The 15,096-nt window shown below is 49.9% G+C and overlaps 3 long non-coding RNA genes across 4 annotated transcripts in view; 1 reads left to right on the top strand and 2 right to left on the bottom strand.

The window, feature by feature from the left end:
* Window positions 1-12,321, top strand: part of LOC306648651 — a 74,733-nt gene extending 62,412 nt beyond the window's left edge. Inside the window, exons 2-3 of the long non-coding RNA XR_013760441.1 lie at window positions 10,835-11,051; window positions 11,649-12,321. This is a non-coding gene — a long non-coding RNA (uncharacterized lncRNA). The remainder of the gene's footprint in view (window positions 1-10,834; window positions 11,052-11,648) is intronic.
* LOC306648647 overlaps window positions 1-15,096 on the bottom strand; it is a 392,598-nt gene that overhangs the window by 72,612 nt on the left and 304,890 nt on the right. The window lies entirely within an intron of this gene.
* On the bottom strand, window positions 6,079-8,824 carry LOC306648655. 2 transcript variants are annotated; one of them, XR_013760448.1, is made up of 3 exons: window positions 8,395-8,824; window positions 8,114-8,260; window positions 6,079-7,778 (listed from the first exon to the last, which is right to left on the bottom strand). It is a non-coding gene; the product is annotated as an uncharacterized lncRNA (long non-coding RNA). The 2 variants fall into 2 exon arrangements; XR_013760449.1 differs by having other exon boundaries at window positions 6,079-7,781; window positions 8,156-8,260.

Raw genomic sequence — 15,096 nt, 5'->3', positions numbered from 1 at the left:
CCACAACCCCAGCCCAAAAGTAGACTTCTTAAATGAAAAATTTTAACACCTAAAAATGAAATTGTAGTAAACAGTAATTAAAGAGCTGGTGGCAAATGTAATGTTTCTATAAATGCATCATTTTAGTCTAGATTCTTAAATATGTTTGTATGAGTTAGGAGTGATAGTGCCAGTCTATAGTTCTAGCTACTCAGGAGCTAGAGGCAGGCGGATCCCTCGAATCCTTGCAAGGAGTATGAGGCTAACCTGAACAACAAAGCAAGACCCTCGTCTCGGGAAAAAAAAAAAAAAAAAAATGCACAAGATGAAAGATCTTAGAATATGCTTTTTATCACAATTTCTAATATGTAATTTTTTGAGCTATTTTGCTATTTTTGTTTTGATTTCTTTAACTATGGAGTGGGCTGCCGAATGAGAAATAGTATTTGCTTCAATAACGTTTGCCTCCCTGTGATAAATTCTGACTACTGTTTTAATCTACTTTTGAACACAGGTAGTTAATATATTTGACTTTTAAACCTATGTTTGTAATTTCCAGTTCTTTTTGGTTTGGGCATCAAAGTTAACACTGTAAACAAAATAAAAACTAAACATGAAGTTAGGAATAATTGTATATACTATTTTGTACCCAAAGTTTGGGTATAAATTATCAACTGTAAACCATATGACTATCATTTTTGACTGCTAGAAGTGTTGAATTAACATTTTATTTTCATTTCTCCAAGGATGCCTCAATAATTTGTTCTTTCCAATTTTGATATTTATTTTTTATAAAATGTTATTCCTTTTGTTCAGGTTTTCACAGTTTTGTACAATCTTATTAATATGCATTCCTGATTGTTTTAATCTTAGGTGTAAGGGAAACTATAATTTCTGTTTTATTATACCTGTTTCTTTACTCCCATTTTCTTTTCTCTTTTCTTTTCTTTTTTGCAGTGCTGAGAACTGAACCCATGGCCTTACACATGCTTGACAAGAGCTCTTCTACTGAGTTACATCCCCAGTCCTCTTTACTCTCTTTTCTTGACCATCACACACAGAAGCAGTTTGAATTTCTCTGAAATATCTTCATCAACTAATTATCCTTGTTCTCTATGTAACTGATTTCTATCCTTATCATTATTTAGTCCCTATTGTTATTATATATTGATTTAGTTGTTCTTCTACCTTCTTCAGTTAAAATCAAAACTCTTCATCTTGGGTCTCTTGGTTTGTTCTTCAAGTTTTCAATATTCCTTAAAAAGGCACTTGAATCTATATTCCCCACCATCGACAGCTTAGCTTTACCATACTAACTTTAAAATGTAATACTGTTGCCAGGTTCGGTGGTACATGCCTATAAACCTAATTACTCTGAAGGAAGAGGCAGGAGGCTAGCCTTAGCAACTTAGCCCCTGTCTCAAAATAAAAAGGGCAGGGAATGTAGCTCAGTGGGAAAGTGCCTCTGGGTTCAATCCCAAGTTCCAAAATAAAAAAAGCAATAATATATTTATTGAACTATTTATTTAAGATTATACTAAAATACACATTACAAAATATATCATTTTAATCAGTTTCAAGTGTACAGTTCAGTAGCATTAAGTACCTTCACACTGTTATGTACTTTCACTATTTCTTCATAATTTATATAATTATAATAATAATTATATATAATTTATTGCTCTTGGTCAGAAACAATATTACAACAAAACATTACATATTTTTTGCTTTGATCAATAAGATTTTGAGAGTAGTTGGTAAGATGGCCAATAACATACTTAAAGATTTCTGTTCATTTTTAATTATTATATCTCAAAAATAAATTGTTAAATAAATGTTGGTAACTTTTATAATTCTTTGTACAGTGTTTCTTTTGTAAGCATGAACCATCCCTCTTGAGCCCTTTAGGTAGTTTTTGTCTTACATTCCTTTTGACCTGTTCCTAAAATTAGAGACCTACTTTCTTTTAGTTCTTATTTCTGAGTCAAACTTTTCCTATTCCTTTATTTTTAAATGAGGAGCAAACAGCTCCTGACAGCTGGCATTTAGCCTAGTACTATCAGGTAGGCTTCACCGATGCTAGGAGGTGGCCTAGCACCGTGTTTCACAAAATCACTCTCACAGAACATCAACATCAAAGAAGACCCTCTGATAAATGGTTCAAGACAAAACCAAGACCACTGTGTATTCATGTCTGAACACAGACAAAAATCAGAACATCGTTCAAACCACAAAGGTCAACAAACATACCCTTATTCTGTTTAATGAAGTGACTGCTACTTCTTTATCATAGCTTTAGCTTCACTCCATCTTATTTCTAGATAAAAATTATTAATTTTATAATTTTATGCCTAGTCATAAAATTGCCCAACAGCAAATCCTGATTCATTTGAAAAGGAAGACATGACAAGAATGTCTACTACAATGCTGCTCATAATATGCTTTGGATTATAGCAAATGTTTAAAAAAATGCATAAAAGTGTGTCTAGCATACCACCTTTTGTGAAATCACAAGAAAAAATTGTAGTTGTATTTTTACTTATATACAGAACTAGGCAATCAAAGAAAACTAATAAAATTGGTTGATATTGGAAGATGTGGGCATAGAACAAAGAGTGATGGGTGAACCACAGTCCCATCGTTCTCCTGAATTTTTTTTACTCTTTCTTTTTCTTTTTTTTTTTCTTTTTTTTTTTTTTTGGTAGCAGTTGTAGATGGACAGCCTTTATTTATTTTACTTGTTTATGTGTTGCTAAGATTTGAACCCAGTGCCTCACATGTGCCAGGCAAGCGATCTGCCACTGAACTATAGTCCTAGTCCCACCCCTGAATTTCTTTCACCACAATACTTTTATAAAAATTCTTTTTCATATATATATATATATATATATATATAGAGAGAGAGAGAGAGAGAGAGCATACATGTAGAGTGTGGAATTCCATCTTTGGTATTTCAGGGATTGGCTTATTTCACTTAGCATGATAGTCTACAGGTTCATCCATTTTCTGGCGAATGTCATAAAATCATCATCTTTATGACGGAGTAATATCTCATTGTGCATATAAACCACATCTTCCTTATCCATTCTTCGATTGATGGGCACCTAGGTTGGTCTGTAAGCTATGTTAAATATGCATATATGTGGCAGTGTTGAGTATAGGCTCTATGATGGCCTTAGGGCAAATGTGAGGTTTGTACTGCAATGAAATTCAACCACTTAAAGTTCCATTGAGAATGATGTATGAAATGACCTCTGTACCTGCCATATAGTTACCATTTCCTATCTCCTGCAAAAGCAGTTTCCACATTGTACCTGGGTTTTTAAATTGTGAACTTGGACTAACGGGCATAAGTGAGATTTGGGACTGTTATGGCTTTGATATTAATTGTGCCCGAAAGGTCATGTGTGAGACAATGCAAAAAGGTTTAGAGGAGAAATGATTGGGTCATGAGGGCCTTAAACGAATTCGTAAATTAACACTCTGGTAGGGATGAACGGAATGGGAGCTGAGGCCGGGTAGGGTGTGGCTGGAGGAGGAAGATCAATGGGGCAGACTTTGGGGTGTCTATTTTGTGAGCTGAGCCCAGTCTCCCTGCTTCCTGATCGTCATGTCCTGAGACACTTTTCTCCACCATACACATCTGCCATGATGTTCTCCCTCCTCTCAGGCCCCAAGGAATGGAGCTGGTTGTCAATGGACTGATACCTCTTGTGTTTTATAAGCCCACAAATAAAATGTTCCTCCTCTGATTGTTCTTGTCAGGTCTTTTGGTCACATTGGCAAAAGAGCTGAATCAAACAGGGAAAAGTATGTATTATCAAGGGATAACTGCCAGTAATAGAGTTAAGAATTCATTTGATCCTGTTTGTGGAACCTTTCTACTCGCATCATTTCACCTCTGTCAGCCCTGCTGTGTCCTACACCCAGCAAGCCCCTGGGCAGAGAGTGAACCTGGGGTTGAAGCAATGCTTAAATCAACAGGAGCCCTTCATGAAATCGGTGTAAAGCTGCTGTTGGAGGCCGCCTTCCACTTGCACCTCATTCCTGCTCCTGGGAGCACACATGCTCTCCTACTGAGAGCCCTAAGGTCCCCTTAGGATAAATAGGAAACTCTTGCTGCAAGAAAGCGGAATTCCCTAAGGTCTCATGGAAATTCATGTTTGTAATTGGCCTTGGAACTACTGAGCAACTCCATTTCATGTTCCCTTAAAAAGCAGTTTCCAAATTGCACGTGGGTTTAAAATCTGAGATGTTGGTCTAAATGTCAAAGGGGCAGAGACCCACACGCTGCTTCCCTCCGTCAGCCCTTCTGCTGGAAGAGTCGCCCCCTCTTCCAGTTGCACTGGATTCTTGTTTGTTAAGCATTAGGGGCAAATGGATGAAATTGGGTTTTCATTCATCTTTAGCTGCACCAGCCTAGACTGAATCTCTGAAAAGTGGCCCCTCCCCCTCAGCCCTTCTGCCCTCCCCCTCCCCAGCAGGGGCAGCTCCTCCAGGGCACAGACACTGGGTTTGTCCTGAGCCACCTGGTCTGTGGCCCCAGGGACCCCCAGGGAGATGCTACCTCAGACCCCTGCGGGTGGTTGCTCCTGGTCACTGCAGGGAGCTCATTTCCAACACCACTGAGCCCCCCTGCCTCTGCTCTGTCTCTGCAGCACCCTTCTGAAGTCAGGGAGCCAGAGTGGTGAGGTGGCGGCGGGGTCAACGTGACAGCACTTTTTCGAGGATCAAAGTCCTTTATGACCCAAAAGATCTAGGGCTCTCAGATTATAATTAGGGTTTAATTAGGGACTTGTCAATCAACATATCCTTGCCTGGGTTTGGGCAGATGGCTCTTGCTTTGGCGCTTTCCCACCTCAGACAGTCTCTTCCTCTCCTCTGGAGGGCCGAGCTGCATTCCGTCTGCTCCAGCAGGGTAAAAGGATGCGCCTTTCCAGGCAGGTGGGGGCAGCGCGATGCACCCAGACCCACCATCACCACCACTTCCACTATCACCACCACCATCACCACCTTCACTATCACCACCACCACCATTACCACTACCATCACCACCACCACCACTATCACCACTACCATCACCACCACCACCATCATCACTACCACCATCATCATCAGCATCAGCATCACCATCAGCATTGCTGCACCATAACAATCAGGAAATCATCTGACTTTCCCAGCATCTCAGGTTAAGGCCTATTATTACTCCAATTTTGCAGACAGGGAAGAAACTGAAGCACAAGAGAGCAAGTTGTCCCATGTCCCACATCTTGTATACACTAAGTCTTTAACCTAAACTCCATGGCCCATGCCCCTAGCCACAGAAGTTCCTGTACCAGTCTCTGCACATGGGGTGGCTCAATTTGGGCTAGGCCATCACATGCTGTCCATCAGGCCCCAGGATAATGTGGAGAGAGGAGCGGTGATGGGTGTGGAAGTAGGTTGTTGCCCGGGGATTAGAAGCCAGAGTCTCAGTGGCCATATCACCCTCTGCCTGCAATCTGGGAGAAGAAGAGGAGGTGGATGGGTATCAGGACACCTTTTGATGTTCAGACAATGACCCTGCCCTGAAGAGTATAACATCTCCTCAGCCCAGCCTTCTTCACCAAGTACGTCCACCAGACAGATCAAGTCCCACAATGCCTTGGGGACTATATCTAGAAGGACATATGTAGAGAGGACCACAAAAAATGAGAAGAGAGGCTATGTCTTTTCTGGCGGCAAAAACAAAGAAGTCTTCCCATGCTCTGCTTCATTCCTGAGCCAGGACAGGACCCCACTTCTTCTTGGTGGCCCACTGGGGCATCTCCGAGGCTCAGCGTGAGACTGAGAGAATGGGGAAGATTGCTGCTCTTCCTCGGGGTTCCTGGGGAGGCCCATTGTCCCTCTGATTGCCCCTCTTTCCTGTGGCTTCTCTGAGGTCTTGGGGAGAAGGAGAAGGAAGTCCACCAGTGGGTCCCCTTGACTGAGGCAAGGCAGCCCTCACCACCTCAGAGAACACCCTACTAGCCAAGTTCACAACTGTGGAATTCATCCCACATGCCAAAGGAACTCGGGGAGATTCTCAGGCCTTTCCAGAGTCTTTCAAAGGGATCATAAACTAGTTCTAGAAGTTATGCATTAGCCAGAGATGTGTCTGCTCCCAGATGTGAATTCGTTCTTCCTTCCGGAAACCCCAGACCCTGGGTCTCTGTCCTGGTGCCCCACACACTCACAGCCCTGTCCCCTTTCCAGCATGTCATGTGGTCAGGTTCCTGCAAGTGTACCAAAGACAGGGCTGGAGGGTTGGCCCAGAGTTCCCATCAGTGACAGAGGATCTCCAGCCTTGTCACCGCCTGAGCTGTGGGAGGAGCCTGCCCTGCAAGGAAGGCAGACACAGGCCCACCATGCCACGTGGCCCCAGGCCGCCCTCTCGGTGCTCTTCCTACAGCAGCTCCAGGATTGCGGGAGGTGTGCTCTAGAGTGCAGGAGCCGTGAAGCTCAGCCCAGAACCTTCCCTCCAGGGTGGCCAGTGTGAAGGGCCTTCTGTGGGTCACAAAATCAGCAAATGGATGTTTCTTCATGCAAACCTTGATTTAGAGCCTCTCCTTCCTGTTCTCTCCACATGAAGGAGTCAGCCTGGGGGACAGGAGAGGGCCCCAGCCTTCTTCACGGCTTCGGAGGTTGCAGTCCCGCGCCCTGGCTCACTCACCAATTTGTAAACACGTGAGCACTGTTGATGTGCCCCACACCGTGTCTGCATCACAGAGTAAGAAGATGGCCTCTTTCCTGCAGCACAGTGTGCAGGGTGACTATCAGGAGGGACAGTGCCCTCCTGTCACTATCAGGAGGGCTTTGCCCAGGCCAGCAACTGTGGCAGGGCCTACCTGGCCTCCCAGGGCTGTCCACACACAACTTCACCATCATGACCTCTAGCAATCGGGAATCTCTTGGATGATTTTGAACAGCAGTTTTTCCAAATGGATTTAGCCAGGGGGGACAGAGTGCTGAGCACCAGTGGTTAAATCCATGTTCCTTGTGTGGAGAGGTGGAATGCTCTCTTAGCTGGGCATGCCCACCATGGGGCAGGGGGAGAAGGGATTGAGTCTGAAGAGGGGACACCTGGCGTTATTTGTATTGCAATGTCTCTGGGATGGCAGATCAATTCCATCTCAGGGCTGCAGCCAGATTCCCTGTGTCAGGAAGAGTGTGAAGCTGTCTCTGGATTCTGGCTCCTGAATGTTACTATAGAGGCCTGCCCTGGCCCGCGAAGGGAAGTGCAGCGGGTGTAGACGGCAGTCCCAACGCTAATGCCGAGTGCGCCACAGATCTCAAAATATTTGCAGAATTGCTAAAAACACTATGTAATTATTGAAAATAGTAAACATCAAATAAGGCACACAGTACACAACCCTGAAGAGACAAGAAGAGGTAGGACGCTGTCAGCCACTAAAACCACCCTGCAAGCCCTCCTGGTGTGGAATGGATTTCCAAAGGGTCCACCAATGAGCTGGCGAGAGACAGGAAGGGGCTGGGTAGGGTGCACGTGTGTGAAAATGGCCTCCTTCTTGGAGGGTGGGGGGTTTAAGTAGATAAATCACAAGGAGAAGTGAAAGTTGTTGAATTTTTGTCATCAGGATCACAATTCACGGTGTTGACAGTGAAGAGCTTTGCTATAGAGATATTTCTTGTGTTTGTGGAGCCATGTGGGGGTTTTGACTATTGACTGTTGCCTTTATAATCATCGTCACCACTATGATCACCACCACGATCATCACCGTCAGTATGCTCACCTCCATCATCATCATTATCACCATCATCTCCTCAACATCACCATCACCACCATCACCACCATCATCCTCACCAACATCATCACCATCATCACCACTACCACCACCACCATCATCACCACTACCACCACCACCACCACCACCATCATCACCACCACCACCATCACCATCATCACCACTACCACCACCACCATCACCATCACCACCATAATCACCACCACCATCACCCTCATCCCCAACATCACCACCACCACCATCACCATCACCCTCATCCCCATCATCATCCCCATCATGATCACCAACACCATCGACATCACTATTATCACCACCAACATCCCCATTACCACCATCACTATCACCACCACCATCACCATTATCACCATCATCACCATCATCATCACCAACACCACCATAATCACCATCACCACCATCACCATCACCAACACCATCACCATCACCATCACTATTATCACCATCGTCACCATTACCACCACTGGGGTAAACAAATGTCACTTGGTTCTATAGCTGCGGAGATTGGTCATCAGTCAGACACTTCTGGGAGGAGTTTCAGAGGACCACCTTCCTCTTAGAGAGAGCCCAGACTATTATGTACCAGCTGCAGCGTCACCGCTGTCCCTAGTTGTACCCGAGCCTGACCTCGCCAGGCAATTACAGCTGTTTTCATTGTGGGAGTCGACTTCCAGCCTCCAGCCCAGGCCCACGTTCAACAGAGGGTGGATTCCCATGAACTCTGCTCTTCATGACCACCTGGTTCCGATTAGAGATGAACCGATAAAGCATGGAGCAGTACAGTCGCCCCGTGTCCCTGTATGTAGCACTCTTCCACATGTTTTGATTTACTGATCGACCCATAACACCCAGCCCTTCAACAAGATGGACTCTGTACCTCACGGACTTATTTATCTTGGTAAATGCAGCCTTTTAGAGATTCGAATAGGGCCCACATAGACTTGATAAAGGTGTGTGTGAGAGTTTGCCTTAGTGTGTGCTTGTGAGAACATGCTGTGTGAACATGTGTAATTGTGTGGGTGAGATGGCAGGGTGCGAGAACATGTGTGAGCTTGCAGCATGTGGAAACGTGTGTGCATGAACATGTGTGAGCTTGCGGGGTGTGAGGATGTGTGTGTCGACATGTGTGAGCTGCAGCATGTGGGGACAGGTGTGGACGGGTGAGTGGTGTGTGTGAGCGGGTGTGTGCAGGTGAGTGGTGCCCTGGGCAGGGGCTGGCTCTCATGCACAGGCTGCTCAAGTGTCTGCACAGTGCTCCCGTGGGCACGGTGGCCTGTGCATGAAGGAATAGCACCCAGGGTGCCTCCTGAGCAGCTGCTCTCCTGCTCTCCAGAGCTCATTGGTGCCGGCTGTCAATCAGCAGCCCCTGGGGCCCTGTGCTGGATAGACTTGTTGATCATCAAAGCGGGAGATTTTAAGGTGAAGTCCCATGGTGGCCTGGGAGAAGTCCCGCAGAATTCCAGATGGCACCAAGTGGCCTGGGGCAAGTCCACTAGGATAGGATGCTCTGGGAAGCCCTGAAAGACAATCCCTCAGAGCAGACGGTGGTGGGTGGTCTGCAGGCCTTGCTCCCAACCTAGCTGAGCTGTGTGGCTTGCGTTCAGCTGGTGCTCCGGAGCTCAGCACCACACAGCAGGGCCAGGGAGGCTGAGGGAGAGTCCTGGGGCCTCTGGGGAGATGAGTTTTGCCTGGTATCCTGGACTCTGTTTAGAAGAGAAGCAAATGTGTCTGAGCATGGGCTTGCAGCTGAGTGCCAGGATCTCAGCAGCAGAGGAGCGTGATGGTCTGGAGCCTCGTGCATGCCAGGCAGGTTCGTATTCAGAAACGAGGCCCCCGTGAGAGCAGCGACTGTCTTGGAGCTCACCTCCCGGGTGGGAGACAACCAGCAAGTGGCCAAGCAAAGCTGAGCAGTAGGTGATTGCAGCACTTGATGACACAGAGCCCTGCGTGAGATGACCAAGGAAGCTCACCTGAGGTCACGATGTGGGGAAGCTGAGGAGAGGGGGAGCAGCCCTCCCGCCTGACCCTGGGAGCAGAGAGGAAGAGGGTCCCGATGAGCAGCCTCAGGTGCAGGGCCAGACAGGCATGGCTGGTCCCGCCGCGGCAGGAGGCGTCTGCAGGCTGAAGCCGCGAGCTGAGGTTGCATTGGTGCCTCAGTTCGTGCTGTGCCCTGAAAACCCAGAAGCCCAGGCTTCGCCCTAGAGAGCAGGAGCTGTGGCCGCCGGGCCAGGGCTGTCCAGAGGGCACCCAGAGCTGCAGTGCAGCGCTGGGCCAGCAGCAGTGTGTCTGGGCACATGTGAGCCCTGAGGGGGTTGGATCTGCATGGCACCCATGGAGACAGATGTGGGGCTGAGGCCTGGGAAGGCGCTCGGATGTGAAGGTCAAAGATGGGGTGGGGTCCCTGGGGAGGGCTGGGGAGGGCATTTATGGAGGCCTGCAGGGGAGGGAGGGGTGACCCTAGGAAGAGGGTCCCAGCTGTGTGAAGGGCTCAGAGGCACAGATAGCACTGGACCTTGGGACCGTGAGAGGAAGCGGGCATGGCTGGGGAGAGACCCCATGAGGCCTGACGCACGCAGCGTAGACCACGGGGAACGGCTGAGTTTTCCTAGGGTAGGATGGTCCCCAAAGCCAAGGCAAGCAAAGGGCAAGAGTTTATTCAGTTTCTCCAGGAAGCTGGATACGAGTAGGGAAGTGGCCAGGAAGGGGAAGAAGCCATGTGCTCAGGTGGGCCTCTGCTGGGCACCTGGTGGCTCCTGCCAGGGGTTTCTGGGGACAGTGGGGAACTTAGCCTGAGGGATGCACCTGAGGGTGAGGAAGCTGGGGTCCCAGGCACAGCCAGCCAAGAATGAGGAGCACCAAAGGACTGGAAGCACTTGGTCTGAAATCCGTGTCCCCACCATGTGCCCAGGCCTGAGCTGTGATCTGGTGGCCACTGGGAGGAACGGGGCTGGGAGGTCAGAGGACACTGAGCTTTGCTGGACAGAAGACCTTGAAGATTTGGTAACTCGTGCCTTTCTCTGTCTCTCTTAACTTTGGACATTTTTGCTGGCATACAGGAAGGAAGAAGAAGTGGGAACAAATATTCCCTACTTGTCACTTTTCAAGGAAGACAATGAGCAGAGGAAATGTCTAGTCACTTCCTTTTCCAGAAGGCCATCTCAGCGGCGTGAACCCCTAGATCTTGTCTGATGGCACTGAGGCCAATTTTCAGTAGGTGAATGGAGATAAGCTGGGCCTTCCCATTAAGCCAACCACCCAAACAGGGCATTTAAGGTGGGTTGAAAAGAATCCTTGGAAAAACAAGCAGGCACTTAGTATTATTAATTAGAAATAACTGCACTGGCTCTAAAAAACTCCTTCCTGTCTGCAGCCCAGGAATGCAGCCTCTATCACGTCTAGAGTCCCCTTCAGTGGGGGCTGTGAACTGCTCCTGTCTACAGTGGGAAACTAAGTCTGCCCCTGCCTACAGTCAGCTGCGGGTTTCCAGTTTCCATTTGCTGGTTGCTAGTCTGGCTACTGGTTGCATCAGGTTCTCAGGTCCTCGCACGTGGTGATGGTGCTGACAGTGATGTCATCCTAGTGATGGTGAAGGTGACAATGATCAGGCTAATGATAGTGGCGATGATGATGACAGGGGGTTTTTGATGGTGGTTATGGTTGTGTTGATCTTGATGATGGTGGTGATGGTCATAACGGTCATGGTGGTGATGTGGATGGTGATGGTTATGGTGATGGTGATGATGGTGATGATGGCTAATGAATGAAATTCACCACGTGCCATGTGAGCCCTGGTTCATGTCCTTTGCGTGTATTATTTAATTTAATTCTTTTAATTATCCTGTGAGAATCATCATTATCTCCATCTTATAGATGAGGAAACTGAAGCCCAAAGAGTGAATCTCCTCTGTTCAATCTCAAGAGCACCCATTTGGAAATACTCGTTCTGGGAGCTGTGGCTCAGAAGAGTTGGAGATAAAAGGTTTTGTTTCCTCGGCGGCAGCAACCATAACTATAAAAACTTGTTTTTCACTCATTTGAATCTAAAGGTCAGCAAAGTCTCTGTGCTTGTCTGTCCTTTCTTCCTTCACTATGTATTTATTTTTAAACATTCAGACCTCCATTTCACTTATGATCTGTGAAATATGTTTTTCCCCTTTGAGGCGCTTGCTCACCCTGGAAACCTGGCGGCCATCCAGAACCTGTGTGCTGGGCTGTCTGTGTGAACCAGGATCCACACCCTCAAAGCGGCCGCGTTGGGTGTCGCCGACTCAAAACCCTTAAGCCCTCACAGCTTCTTGGTTGCTTTTTCCTTGTTTGTGGCACAGACACAAAGTGAAAAGCAGAGCCGCCAGGCGGAGAGTGTCCTGGACTTTCTGCAGGTGCTGAGCGATATCTGATGGATGCAGTGACTCGGCTCCCAGCGCAGAAGCACCGCGCACCGTGGAGTTGGGTGGAGCGAGCAGGTGCCGTCCTGGGCCCCAGCTGGGCTACACAGGGCCAGGCTTTCCCCAGGCCTCAGGTCCTTCAAGGATGGCACTGTGTCAGATGCCAAGGGTCACAGGGAGGGAACCAGAGTCCATGGAGTAGGGGAGCTTGGGTGGAGCAGAAAGGCCACAGGCAGCTGCGGGGTCACTCAGAACATACTAGGACGGGTTCAGGAAGACATGCAGGTTTTTGTCCACTCTCCTGCGCATATGAGAGGGGTCATGCCTCCCTCACAGCTCAGGTGTGGCCTGGCGAGGGCTTTCGGACACCAGGCTGAGGCAGTGTCTCCTCCACTTTGGGTGGCCTGCAGGTAGGAGCGGGACAGGCTCTCTGCTCTACCCGTCCTGGTGAGCATGGAGCTCCAGTCCCTGGTGAGTGTGTGCAACAGGGACCCACGGACTCTGAACACGCAGTGTGACTCGGAAGTGGACGCTGGCACAGAGCCCTGAGGTGTCAGGAGTGAACGGCAGCATGGCCTCCCAGTCCTAGCTATCCACAGGGGCAGGGGCACAGGGCTGCCAGGTGCCCGCCCAGGGTTGGGGGAAGAGAACAGTCAGCAGGCTTCCCTGGGGTCCAGGAGGTCACCTGAGTCCTGCGGATAGGCCAGGTGGCAAGCAGAGGAAGGGCACTGTGCGGGGATGACTGTGTGAGTGCTGAGGGAGGGTGGCCTGCCGGGAGACAGGTGCCCACGAGAGAGGCAGCACAGCCACGCAGGTGTGGCTGGGCCTGGAATGCGAAGCTGAGAGGACTGGACTCTATGAAGCAGCCAGGGAGGGTCACCTAGCCCGGCAGGGGCTGTGTGGTCACCTGGCATGTTAGAGCATTACAATGTTAAGGTTTGGAAGTGAGGTGTCCCCCAGACACTGCCAACACAGACTTGTTCAGAGTAAAATGTTGGCTTATGAAGCTGGACCTGATCAGCCCATTCTGGTGTGACTGGACTGGCTAGGGTCACTGTAGGCAGATGGGGCGAGGCTGGGGAGATGGGAGACGGGAGAGGTGGGAGGCTGGGGGGGTCGGGGGAGGCTGGGAAAGGTGGGGGAGGCTGAAGATATGGGGCAAGGCTGGGGAGGTGGGATGCTGGGGAGGTGGGAGGCTAGGGAGGTGGGGGGAGGATGGGGAGGTGGGAGGCTGGGTGGTAGGAGGCTGGGGGGCCATGGCTGTGAGGTGGGGGGAGACTGGGGAAGTTGGGGGAGGCTGAGGATGTGGGTCAAGGCTGGGGAGGTGGGGGGAGGCTGGGGAGTAGGGAGTGGCTGGGGAGGTGGGAGGCTGGGGAGATGGGGCAAGGCTGGGAGGTGGGGGGAGGCTGGGAGGTAGGGCTGGGTCTAGAAAGGTGCATCTGCCCTGCGGCCATCTCCCCTTCTATCTGCTTCCTGGTAGCCCAGAGCTGAGCAGTTGTCCTCGGAATGGCCAGAGGTGCCTCACCTTGGGTCTAGAGCACTGGAGTCGGCCTTCTATGGACAGAGGCCTCTGATACCCTGAGCCCCCAATAAACTCTCCCTCCTCTCTGTTATGCTTGTCAGGTCGTCTGGTCACAATGATGGTAAAGTCCCTAAAACGCTTTCCACCCACACTGGCCATAGGCTCTTGCAAACACTTCCCTCGAGGTCCCAGGGCCTGGACCACCTTCATCCCCAGCACCGGCTTCTCAGTCTCCTCTAGCTCTCATCCCAGCTCCGTCTGTCTGTCCCCTACATTCTGAAGTACCTGTGCTTCCTTCTAGTGTGGCACATACTGTGTTGTTCACGGAGTGCTGGCCCTTTTCACCCAGGGTGCTTTACCGTGAGCCACATCCCCAGCCCCTTCTAACTTTTATTTTAAGACAGGGTCTCCCTATATTGCTCAGGGTCTTGCTACATGACACAGGCTGGTCTTGAACTTGAGACCCTCCTGCCTCAGCCTCCCAGGTGCTAGGAACACAGGCCTGTGCCTGTCCCCAGAGTTTTACTTTTCTACTGAGTCTTCCCATGGCCAGCTGTTTAGGCGTCGCTTACTTTTAGTTTCCTGCACCATCTAGTGACTCCGGCACATAGAGGATGGTCAGGAACAGTGAGGGAGGGAGTGAACCAGTGTCTGAGGGAACCTCATGTTACTGGCACTGTCGCTGAGCCCAGTGTGGCTGGCAAGCAGTGGCCAGAGAAGCCCTGGTCTCCGAGGAGAGGGTTCTGCTGTGCCTGTCCTCATTCCTGCCCCTGGCACTCAGGCAGCTCAGTGCACCCTCGGCAAGTGCACTGTGGGGACCACTTCCCGTGCCACCCACTCTCTGAGGCCTCCAAGGTCAGGAGGTGAGGTGGCTCCAGGTCAGGCTCCAGGCAGCGGAGGTCCCCTCCCTGGCCTCAGAAGGGCACGTGTCTGTGTGAGTCCAGCAGGCTCCACACAGGGAGAGGTGCCCACAGGGAGAGACACCCACAGGGAGAGGTGCCCACAGGGAGAGACACCCACAAGGGGAGGTATCCACAGATGCACCTTTCTAGGCCCCGCCCCACCTCCCAGCCTCCCCTCACCTCCCAGGCTTCCCCCACCTCCCCAGCCTTGACCCACATCCTCAGCCTCCCCCAACTTCCCCAGTCTCCCCCACCTCCCAGCCTTGCCCCCCCTCCCCAGCCTCCCACCTCCCCAACCTCCCCCTACCTTCCCAGCCTCCCACCTACCCAGCCTCTCACCTACCCAGCCTTGCCCCATATCTTCAGCTTTTCCCTGAGTGGTGGCTCTGGAGGCCTTCAGCTGGCCCAGGCCTTTGGCTGGTGGGATCTGCTTTGCACTGCATCCTGTAGCCTGGGGAGGGTTTGATGAATTGAGGGCTTGTGGGCCCCTCTTGGTGAGGTTCTAGGTA

This window comes from Sciurus vulgaris (assembly GCF_902686455.1).
Source record: "Sciurus vulgaris genome assembly, chromosome: 17".
Lineage (NCBI taxonomy): Eukaryota > Metazoa > Chordata > Mammalia > Rodentia > Sciuridae > Sciurus > Sciurus vulgaris.
Note: the sequence above shows the minus strand (reverse complement) of the source record. Positions and strands in the feature narration are given on the sequence as shown.